The sequence below is a fragment of the Rhinolophus sinicus genome, chromosome 16 (assembly GCF_057876585.1).
Source record: "Rhinolophus sinicus isolate RSI-liver-muscle chromosome 16, RSI-T2T, whole genome shotgun sequence".
Lineage (NCBI taxonomy): Eukaryota > Metazoa > Chordata > Mammalia > Chiroptera > Rhinolophidae > Rhinolophus > Rhinolophus sinicus.
Window position 1 is genome coordinate 49,649,095 of NC_142516.1, and position 12,586 is coordinate 49,661,680.

The window sequence follows — 12,586 nt, forward strand, 5'->3', positions numbered from 1 at the left end:
GAGTGGTATTTTAAAAGACATTATCTTTTTATTTGACCTCGGGAGCATTTTGAAAATAAAACCAAGTAAGTAGCTCTTCTTTCCAGTTGATTTCATTTCATCTTTTGGAAGAAAAAACAAAAACAAAACAAGTTTTATGAGACATTGATGCCTGTGCAGCCCCCTCAGAGCCAGCATGGTAATCCATCCGTCATTTCCCCTAGCAATTGTGTCTCCCAGACGCTAAAATGGGAAGCTTGAGTGTCCCTTCAGTGGAGTTCTGGGTGGAGATGAAAGACACATGGAGGATGGCCTGACCCCACCTTTGTCAGTGTCTCCACAGCCACAAGGACTTTATAGGCCAAGTGAAAAAATACTGGGGACTAATTTGTAAACAAATGCTTTCTTTGAAGTTAGGCAGACAAGTGGATTCAAAACAATTGTATGTATAAGTAAAATTGGGCATGCTTTTTTTCTAGAAACAGCCAGGACTTTTGACACAGCAGAGCCACAAAGCAAGGAACATTGATTTAATAGGACCTTTGTGACCAGGAGGCTTAGATCTCTGGGCTTCAGAGAAATAAGGAAAACCAATTGGAAAACTAAGGTGTCGGTGCCTCCTATGTCTGCTTCAAGGTTTCTTCTTGAGGAAAGATGGAGTCATGATTCTGCCCTGCATTCAACCCTGAGATTCAGCTTCTACAGCCTAAGACATGATAAAGGATTGGTTTGTGGAAAATAATTATTCAGAGCATAAAGGTATTGCAGACACCTTTTACCTTAAAGACAGAAGAACTTGAAGGGATTACGGGAGTCAGTACGCTGTTACCTTCCAAGTGTCTCCCCTCTGTGTCTTGGGATAAAGGGCTCCAAAGATGTTGGGGTTTTGTCTCTGATTGGGAGAGAAACTCTTTGGAGATGAGACCATGTCACTAACAGAGACACAAAAATGTGGTGTTGAGCTGCCCCAGGTTGCCCAGGGTAGTTTCTCTCATCAGCTCTATAAGGTAAGGAAAGCCTTACCTCCTAGGGGCAGATGCTCCCCCAGCACCACAGGGACTGCCAATCATGTTGTAATCAATACCATTCAAATTTAAATTATCCAGCATTATGCCTGCTTGAAATTCAAAGCGAAACTCATCAATGGCAAAGATTGCGTCATCTTATCAGAAAAAACTCTCTTATGATCTATTAGACTCATGGCACTTGTGTACTTACTTCCCACCAATACCCAGTTTGAAACATCTTCAAGTCAGTTGTTCCTGATAATCAAAAAGCCCAAAATGACCTCCAAAATCCTGGACAAGCACGGGAACCTGGGAAGTATGACCAACTCTCCCGCGGAGAGCAAGGGCTTTTCCAGCTTTGCCTTCTCTCTTCTTTGCCTTCACGGCAGGGATTCTACCACCTCTTGGTATTTTTCATCACTGAATAATTCCTCTGTGTGCCAGCTCCAGCATCCTTGCCTTGATGAGGCGCCTGAGAGCCCAGGCCGAATACCAGTGCCTCTCTCTGTCCAGCACGCAGTATATCTGTATTTATCACGGTAGGAATAATATCAGCATATGCAAAAAACAGCTGCTGCCTTCAGGTCTCCAGCACCCAAGAACAAAAATAAGGCCAACCAACGTAATATATTTTCCAGTGCGTGTCCCAGAAGTTTGAAAAGAGCTCCTTGAATTGCTTTTGTTTCCAATTTTATGGCCCCAGGGGGAAAAATATCTATCAAATTTAGTATATGCATTTTACTTTGTGGCAGTTTGAGATTCAACCATATCATCTGTAATGAAAACAGAGCAACCTTTAAAATAAAATTAAACAAACAAAAAGAAAAAACACACAAAAAAACCCTCTCTACCAGAGACATGGCCTGAAGCAGTGCCAAAGATTTCAAGCTGGTGAACCAGCAAAGGAGTCAGATAAATCTGAATGAGTGTAACAGATCTGATCTATTGCAGCTCAGATTAACCTCTTTACTATGTCTTACATAGCCAAAAATCCTGGGTTGCAGGAATAAAAATGTTTAATAGAGCAGAACCTCAGGGGAAAAAAATTTAAAAAGAGAAATTGAATAAAGAAAATGAGACGTGTGACTACAGCTTTACATGACCAGACTACGGCGAGGGTTGAGAGCAGGAGAGGGAAAGATTCTGTACTGTGGCAATCTGAGAGGCAGATTTATTTCACTTGTATATAATAATTCCAGATTCCAGTGACAATTTACATTATTTGGCAACAGCTGCTTATAGGTCAGGTAACAATAGCACTGAATAACCTCATAACGAACAACTGCAGATTTGACATCGGTGTTAATTACATTTCATGCTCTTCGAAAGCCTCGAACAGGCTGTGTGAAAAACACAGAGCCAGGTTCTGCTTCTCGGACGTTTTCCCCTAGAGGAACGCTTTTACAAGTCTTCAGAAGAAAGGTGGAGGGTGGGAAGATGATCATGAGTCATGGACCAAGTGGGTCTTTCTAGGTCATGGTCTGTGGATATTTTCTAAGAAGGGCACCCAGTCAGGGTCAAAGGAGTTGCAGGAGATGGGTAGAGAAGCCCATTTCTGGGCTGACCAAGGCTGGGACAGATTTTGTACAGTGTGCGAGCAAGGGAATGAACATACAGGGGACTCCCACCTCTGTGTCAGCATGATGTGTGGTTTAATCCTGCAACTTAAGTCCTACAATGATTGGCAGAGTCCGGTCTGAATCCAGGCCTATAGGCTTCCTGTCAGTCAGTGCCCTAGGTTAGTGTTTCTCACCTCCACCCTCCGTTTTATTGAGATATTATTGACATATAACATTGTGTAAGTTTAAGATGTGCAACATAATGATTTGATATATGTATATATTGTGAAATGATTATCACAATAACATCTGTCATCTCACATAGTTACAGATTTTTTTTTTCTTGTGATGAATATTTTTAAGTTCCCATACTTGCCAAAATGCAGATGCTGATTTAGCAGGATAGGGTGGGACCCGAGATTCTGCATTTCTAATGAGTGCCCAGGTGATGTGAAATGCCATCATTTCCAGTGCTGGATTATAAACCCCAGGCAGTTCAACAATTTTAGGACTTTATAACTCTGAACCCTTGAAATTTTTAATTCTCTGGGATGAGATGAGTTGTGTCAGATGGCACTCATTGATGCCGAATGCATCCATACCATGGCAAGTTGGCCTAGTTTCTGCCTCTTTTACTTAATAATTCGCTAGTGTTTCTCCAAAGAATTTGTTGGGCTGCAGCTACAAGCAGTGTTTTCATTTTCACAATAGACATTTTCAAATTTCCTCAAGGGCACCCTGAAGAGAGCTATGACAAAACTTTGAATATGTGTTAAAGTCTGTGACCCTTCTTCAGCTCTGATACTCAAAAATGTCACTTAGAGACAGGAAAATATATACATTTCCAGCACCCACACTTTCCCAATTTAAGACTCCATTATCATTTAAATATGTATTGAGGAAGCAAAAAGTACATAGCACCAGGCTAAGAACTTTAATCTTTTGTTACAGTATGAGACTGACCATAGAATATTCTCACTTTGTACAATTACTTGGATTCTGTGATAAGATAAAAAAACTTTGCACAAGTCGTTGTAAATCAACATGTAATATTAATACATGTGTTTAATTTTATTACTATGTCCATATGAATTTTTGTTATGAAAGATATGCATTTTCAGAAAAATCTCCTGTAACAAATTCTTACAGTATTTTCCCCGAAACTATGCAAAGTGTTGCATTAGCGGTGCCTATAGAACATAAAAGTGATACTCTCCCTAAGGTCAGTCAGAATTCATGACCTAGTAGCGATGATAGAGATAAATGCATGGGTTTGAGGTTTTTTTCACAGATAGTGATAGTTGTGGTCATGGAAGAGAAGAGCTAATCCAATGGAATCTTAGGGACTATCTCCTTCAGTCTAAAATCCCCTTCTCTAACCCAGCCAACATGCTCCTTCTTTTATAAGGTCCCTATCCCTACGCAAAACATTGAGCAAGATTATTAAAGTTGAAAGGGATTTTAGAGTCATCTAATATAAGTAGGGCAACCGTATGATTTATCTTCCAAACTGGAGTATTTTTAAAAGTGAAATGGGGCAGAACTAATAATTATGCTAGAAAAACAGATGTAAACTAGATCTTTCCTGGGAAAACCAGGATATGTGGACATCCTAAATATAACTTGGCCTTCCAATGAGAATAAAAATCCACCCAACTGCATCCCAAGCCGTTGATCATCAACCTCGTTGTTGACTACCTCTAAGAAAAGTGAATTCATTCCTACATTAGGGAGCTTATTCCACCGTTACACTGGTTTAGCTCTTAGAATGTTCTTTCTACCATTGGCATAGTATTTGCACAACGTTCTCTTAACTTCATGCTGCCTATTGGGCAACCAGAAAAGGGTGATCCCGCTTCTTTCTATGGCTGTTCAAAGAATTGAGTGGGTTTCTCTGTTAGACTCAGTTCCTCTAAGCTACTATCATGTCTCTCCTCCTTTGCGTTTCCCCTGTTCCTGCTAATGAGTGAATAACTCATGGACTGATGAACTGGTCCTTCTACCAACAATCTGAGTCTCTGGAGATATCCTGGGTAGAAGGAATATTGAAGGCTACTTAGCCCAACCCTTATCCAGTGTTCAAATTTCCTCTAAGACACCTTTTCCTGAATGTTTTCCACTCCTTCTTAAACATTTCCTATGAATGGAGAACTGCTTCTAGAGGTAGACTATTCCATCTCTGTCCAACTCACAACTGAAGGAAGAATGCTCTGCCAGAGCTCTTCAAAGTTTGTTTCATGATACAATCTATGGGGAGTTTTATCATAGACCAAAAGTAATTCTAAGAATTTAGGAGTCAGTAATAATACTGAGTAAATCTAATTGTTTCTGGGAAACATAAGTATCACTGAGAATGAATCATTAATTCATTCAATAAATATCTATTGGCTGTGCACTATTTTTTACTGATTAGTCAGACCATGGCACATATTCCCAAGGAACTTGTAATTTAACGGGGGGAGAGAGGGTAAAATTGTGTTATAACACTTATCATATATGATTTTATTTTTAGTCACTTGTAAAAATTATGTGGTGATGAAGAGAAGGGAGACCCAAGTCAACATCAGCATGGCAGGGAAGACTGCAAAGGAAGCGGAAGGTGAATGGATGGATGAACAGTATTGCTCTAGATCTAGACAAAGAAGATGGAGAAAGCTGCCAAACAGAGTACACAGTAAGTACAGAGATGACTCAAGAGTCTTGCATTAGACAACTCAATGGTTCTCAGAATTCGTTCCACTCGTTGATTCACAGATTAAGTGATTTACCAATTTTTATATTCAAGAGTGAGATTCTCAGATTCATTAATTACAAACCATAAATTTTTTAGTGGATGAAGCTGGCTTGGAAACTTAAATTCTTCAGTGCGAGGATTATTAGAAATCTTGGTTCTTGTGTTTATAGTATAAAGGGTGTGGATTGGATGACCTCCAGGCTCCGGTCTAGCTCCAAAATTCTGTTAGTGTCATGGGTGCTGCAGTACGAAGATTCCTGGAGTAGGATTCTGGGTCCTCTCCCATGTCCAGATTTCACTATTAATTAGTCTTTATAACTGAGAAAAGCCATTCTCTGGAGGATTTCCTTCTTTGTAAAATTAGGATTTGTTCTATATAATTCTTACGGTTCTTCTTGGGCCTAGCGTTTTATAATAATCTTTTTTTCCTTGAGAAGGCTTTAGATTCTTTGGTGGGGAACCAATTTCTCCCTCTTTCTTTCCTTCCTTCTTTCTTTCCCTGCCTCCTTCCTTCCTTCTTTCCTTCCTTCTTTCCTTCCTTCCTTCCTTCTTTTCTTCCTTCCTTCCTTCCTTCGTTTTACATGTTGTCCTGTGGCTATGTCTAGACTTGGGAACTGGCTTTGCCTGAATTTGGATGTAACCAGTAGCTAATGCCTTTGACTAGACAGAGCTAAGGATAAGGGGAAACAGATCAGGGCTGGAGAAGATAGAGACTGCTGGATGTAAGTGCAATAATCTGAAGAGGGAGCATAAAATATTTCAGAGCTACACAGTGAAAGTTAGCATTTCACTGCATTTTTAGCATCTTTAGCCCTAGAAGAATAATTCCCAGGTTCTCAGAACTAACTCATAACTTCGTTCTCCCAGTACATCACAGGATATCATGAGTATTATATTTAATCATAAAATATTTTACACATACACAGAAGTATAGAGAACAATATCTAGATGCCAGTGAACCTACCACCCACATTTAATGACTATCAACATATATCTATATATTTGTTTCAAATTATTTTTCTTAAGGAAATCAACAGTACCCACCTAGCACTATACAGGTATTATCACATTATTGATTATATCCCTCTGCTAAAGTGATCACGGTAAGTCCAGCAACCATCTGATACTGTACCACGCTATCACAATATTATTGACCTTCCCCCCCTTTTTAAATTTTTCAGTTAGAGTTGACATTCAATATTATATTAGTTTTAAGTGTACAGCATAGTGGTTAGACATGTGTACAATTTAGGAAGTGATCCCCTGACTAGAACCAGCTAGCACTACACAAAGTTTTTACCATATTATTGATTATCTTCTCTGTACTCTACATCCCTGTGACTATTTCGTAACTACCAATTTGCGTTTCTTAATCCCTTCACCTTTTCCACCCTGTCCCAACCCCCTTCCCATCTATCACCCAACTAGATCTAGTACCCATCCAGCACCATATATAGTTATTACAATATTATTGATTATATTCCTTATGCTCTACCCTACAGCCCCATGACTACCGTCAACCCCCTCCCAAGCCCCTCCCATCTTTTAAAAAAAGTTTGTGTCACTTGACTCTATATGTTTAATTGGTTTTCCTGAACACTCTAAATCCTTGGACTACAATTTCCCCATTCCTTTAGTCACTATGGATGTATAAACAGGAGAGCCAATGGGAAGAGGGCACGTTTGCATAACGTGAAAGATCATTCCCATGCAGTGGTTACTTGGGTACCTAGTTTTCTAGTCTCTAGTCCCCTTGCACTTAGAGTAAGTCAAATAGGGATCTGTGGGTGGAGTGAGGTGCTGCTTAATAACTAATGTTCGTGGGTTTTAAAGAGTCAATAATAGAAGGAGAAACCACCAACATTAATGGCAAATGAAGAAGGGGTGAGAAAATCATAGATCATAATTTTAAGGTTTAGAGTTAGTGATTTTTAAATTTACTCACCTGTCAATTTTCAGAGCTCTATTGATTAGGGGTATTTCTGATTTCAGAACTTATAGGAGGTAGGATGGCTAGTGGCCGCTGCTTTGTCTTTGTCCTTTGCCAGCTGTTCAATCTTAGATGTGCCACATTATCTGTCTGAGCCCTTGATTCTTATATCTGAAATGGGAATAATAATACCCTTTTCAAAGAATTAAATGAGGTAGCAAACATAAGACACTGGGTCTGTACATGGACTATCTTAAGCCCTAAGTTAAATACACACACACACACACACACACACACACACACACACACACATATATTACTTAGAGATTTTTAGATTTGCTGCCTGGGAAATTCCCAGATTTATCAAATTAAAAGTTTCCAGATTTGCTCTATATAGTGCACCAGAGGTTAGGAAAATGTCTGAATCCCTGTCCACCTGGTAGGCATTAGGAAGGGAGAACACTGACAAACTGATTTGTTTTTAGGAATATTAACCAAGATGTTTTCATAGTTGCACACTCAGCCCTTTCTAATTTGCTGACTCAGACCTTTTCAGATCCGCTGCCTTGTTTACCTGTGTCTCTCTGACTTATGAGGACCTCTTTTGCAATGTGAAGTTCATTATTTTTCTCTTTTTCTTCCACTCACAGACTAATCATTTGATAATATATCCCTTTCCTTCACCCTCACGCTCTCCCTCATACTGATCCGTGTTTCACTTCTGAGTGTTGCCTTTGTACTCATAGTTTACCATCAATCAAGGTTTCCCCTGGAGCTCATTATTTACGAGTACCCACTCCCTGTCATATCTCATAGAGGTGCATCCTGAGCTCTGTTACCCGTTCTTCATAGACACCTCGCCTGTTCTCCAGGCTTCAGTGACCACCTATGTTGACTCTCAGTTCTGTATCTACAGCCAAGGTCTTGATCTTGTTCCAATTATTTATTAGATGTCACCACTTGTGCATCTTGTAGAACCTAAACCTTGTCATGTCTCAAAGGGAGTTCTATTTGTCCCCTTTATCTTCTGCTCCTCAATATATGCTCCCTGGCTCAGGGACATAACATGTTCCATTCATGAATATAAGTCAGAAGTCGTGAAGTTCATCTGAGACTCTTCATGCTTCCCCTCAAGGTTACAGAGTTTTTTGAAGTCCAACTTGAAGTAGCACCAAATCCATCACACTCTCTTCACCCCACCCCTGCTTCCTTTCTTCTGACCCTTCCCATTTGTGTCTGGATTTATACCCGAGTCCCTTTGCTTTCCAGTTCACTCCCTTCTGATATATGTTCTCATCCCTGGTAGGAGGAAAATTGTTTTAAAATTGTATGTTTCTCATGTTACTTTCCCCACCTTTGAAGTTTTCTAATGTTTCCTCAAACCTTGAGGATGAGCATCTAAATCCTACCCATGGCAAATGAAGCCCTTTATCCCCTGACTACTGCCTTCCTGTCCTGCCTCGACCTCTCAAGGCCTCCTGGGTTTCACCCATGCCAAAATATATGCATTTCCCTGAAGACTCCATACTTCCTTGGTACCTTACCTTTAAACATGTCCTTTTCTTTGTCTGTAACACCTTTCCCTCTCTTTATCATCAGATCTCTTATCTATAATTTCCTCTTATTCTTTAAGACCAAGCTCAACTGTCACCTCCTCTAAAAAAAAAAAATCCCATAAATCCTTGTGGCAAAAGTTAGTTCTGATTTCTGTGAACAAAAGTGACTTTGTTACTTATGGGCCAACCCCATTCATGTGTTGCTTCCATCCTTCTCTTTCTCTGACATAGAACATTGGAGGCCACATGTTACAAATTATATAGCTACAAGAAGGCTGCCCAATATTAATTAACAAGTGTAGAGAGACAGACAGGTAAATCATGTTGTGTTAAGCCCCTTCGGTTTCAGGGTTGAGTTGTTACCATAACAAAGCCAAGCTATCCTGAATACTACCATCTTCCCCCAAACTGTAAATAAAGGATGCTTCCTTTCTGACTCTTCAGCATGTCTCCCCTGGAATTGTTGACTCTCTTCTCTATCTTCTATCTTCCCTTCTAGATTATGAGCTCCTTAAGGGAAGAGATTGTTTTTTACCTCTGTGGCTTCTACTCCAACACAGTGCTAGCACATAATAGGAACTCAAGAAAATACTTGCTGGATTGAATTGTATCTTGTCTGCACTAAGCATAGGCAAAGCAGCCATTACAATATCCATCTTTCATAGGGATTCAGAAGTGCAAGGTGACTCTCCATAAGGTTACTCCATCCGCTTGATGTCAAATGCACTTCCACTCAGCTCTGTAGTTTCTGAGGCTACCCAAGGTGATGCTTAGGTTAGTGGAAGCTCTTCTTTCTCTCTTGCCTTTATAACTCAAGGTCCAACAGAAAACAGATAACATCTCCGTGAGGGAATTATGAATACTTTTTTAATGAAACAAAAAATTATAGAGGTATGGGTATAGTTAAGGGAACCAACAAGGGGTATTGAGATACCTGGGCATTAGTAACAGGGCAAGGGTAGCAATGGGGTTCCTACAGCCCAGTTGAGAGCTACAGCCAAGGAAGAGACGCCACAATAGAAATCATAGGAAGATGCAGTGATTGGCATGATTGTGATAAATCCAGAAGAAGTGTGAGTTATACATACCCCAACCTCTCTCTTCTTCTTCCATGGGATCTTCTGCTTGTACCTTCACATTGGACAAACCCAACTGAAGCCCAGATGATGCAGTCTCTAGAGGTCAGCCTCTTAGGTGAGATGAAGGACAAAGTAAAATTATCCAATTGCCTTATTTTTATATTGACTGGACATCTCAACCAGAACATTGAAGAACAGAAGCGTGGGGCAGGCATAGTTTCTCCTTTACAGGTGCTCAAAACCTGTGACCAAACCCCTTGATACAGACAGGTACACTGAAGCTAAAAAGAGAACGTTGCATTGTTTCAGGTTTGCTTAGTTACACAGTATCTTTCTATTTGAAAACAGTACAGTAATGTGCCAAGCACATGGTTATTAGGACTAGATTAGTCTGAGATTAGTCACAGAACACCACCTTATGAGTGAAGACTAGTTTCTTTGCCTTTCTGAGCCTTAATTTCCTCATCTGTAAAACCTACCTATGGGGTTGTCATGAGGCTTAAAATGAGCAACTTTTCTAAAGTACAAGTTTCAATGTATGCATTATACTTGCTATGAATTTGTTCCTTATACTTTACACTATGGCATCATGTACAGAGATTGGAGACGCGAGATGAGAGACTGCATTCCATTCTACACATAGTATAGTGGAAATTTGGGTATGAAGCTTGGGTATGACTGTTCTAAACAAATATCTGAATTGCTTGAACTACCAGGGCATCACATCTAAATATCCTCTGTGTTGATGTGGAAACACAAGCTGAGTCTTTAAATCCGGTGTTATGGGAGTTGGGAGCACTTTGGTTCTTACAGACACTTCCATGGCTCTTTATTTCATCATAGCCCTTCAGTGACCTACTTGAGGCTGCACAAGACTCATTTCCACCCGTTTCTCCTCCTTTACAACCCAACACTCTCCACAACCCCACAACACACAGTGAATAAAGCTGATGTGGAAGGGAGGTGCTAAATCTTCCAAATGAAATGAGGAATGTGAAACAACTCTGTCTCCATTCTTTGTTGTCAATTCTTGCCGAGTGTCAGAACACCGTCTCATAGTAGACAATGCCATCTTGTGGTTCTAGTGAAAAATCATTCCTTGGAAAATTCAAGGTCATTGTTTACATCTCTCTGCTAGTGTTTCTTCCTATCATACTTTTACAGAGTAAGTCATCATTCCCTAAAATGTCATCTAATAAAAACAGGAGCCAGATTATTTACAAAGCAGCAGGACACTGTAATGTGGGAAAATCCCACTACTCTATCTTGAAAGAATCTTAGTACAAGTATGCATTTGACAGAAACACAGAGGCAGGCCTGGCTCTTTGGTATGTTTTTCTTGGGAAGCAGTCATACATTATTTTTTAAAGTAACGTAGCCTGGAATACTGATTCCCATGTCACACTGTCATCCTGTGTGTCAGCACTTTGAACATTCAATCCTGCGCAGAAAGCCCTCATCCACACTTGTCCAAAAAAGTTTCCTCCGAATTATAGTCAGCACATAAAGGTTTCAGCGGCAACAGCTGCTTGGGCCACTTTTTGGCGTTGCATGAGTGTTGTGGATTCGGTTATATTTCCTTGGAATATAAAAATAGTAGGTTTTGGTTTGTTACCTTTGAAACCTCAAGAAAATCCAAACCAGAACTTATTTTGGATCCGAAGTGATTAATCCATAGTGCCCTCTGAGTTTAAATAATGCCTGGGACCTAGCATTTTATAATATCCTCTTGCTTCCCCTGAGTGTGCTCCAGGTCCAAGGAGCAATTGAGCACACGCTCTCATGGACCCTGCCCTTCCTACTCCTCAACGCTCTGTCTCTGTCAGTCTCATCAGAGGTCAGACACCTTTTCATTTTTATATCATTATTAGCTTACGTACATAATTATATAGTAGTATATTAAGCATATTAAGGCATGACTAGTCTTCTTTTAAAAGAAAGTTTGTTTCATTTGACTCTATGTTTAATCGACTTTCCTGAACACTTTAAATTCTTTAACCACCATGACGTGGGGCACCAGAATAATTTCTCTGCACAGCGTTCTGTCTCTCTTCTGTTCAGAAGTGATCAGAAACAGCATTAAAAAAAAAAACCAAAAAGAAACTCGCAGTAACACACAGAGTACTTTTATGTACAATAAACATACCAATTAATGTTTCTTTTATTGTTTATTACCAAATTCCAGTAGAATATGCTGAAAGCAAACTTAAATCGAAAATCGAGTTTTAAATTATTAAATTTTAATTTGTCACATACTGGTATTAATACACTTTGATAACGTCTATGGGAATAAACTGTGTTTTGGAAGACAATTTGCCCTTGTAAGATCTCTCACGTATATCTCATAAAATTTGTTTATTCAGTCAGTAATTTCTGAGGGTTTAATAGTCTCAGATACTCTATGAGGGGTTGAGTATACAGAAAGGAGTATTGTATGGTTCCTGCTCCCAAGGAGTTTACAGTGTAATGGGAGGAACAGGCAAGTAAACAAGCAATTACAAATGCGTGTGGTTAGTTCTGTAAGGAGAGCAGTTAGGGTTATGTGGACAATCACCGGAGCAAATCAGAAATCCAGTCTTAAGGCTCACAGGCTTCTAGACAAAAGTGACAAAATGAAGTATGAGAAGGAGTTCCAGTGAAAAGGGTAAGAAATAATATTTCACCCAGAGAGAAGGGCATGTACTTCCTTGGACACCTGCACCAATGGCAACACTTAGCGTAATCATCTCAAACTGGTGCGAT

The 12,586-nt window shown here is 39.8% G+C and overlaps 1 long non-coding RNA gene across 1 annotated transcript in view; it reads left to right on the plus strand.

The window, feature by feature from the left end:
- LOC141571343 (uncharacterized) overlaps positions 1 to 12,586 on the plus strand; it is a 419,842-nt gene that overhangs the window by 263,915 nt on the left and 143,341 nt on the right. Inside the window, exon 4 of the long non-coding RNA XR_012496105.2 lies at positions 5,058 to 5,219. This is a non-coding gene — a long non-coding RNA (uncharacterized LOC141571343). The remainder of the gene's footprint in view (positions 1 to 5,057; positions 5,220 to 12,586) is intronic.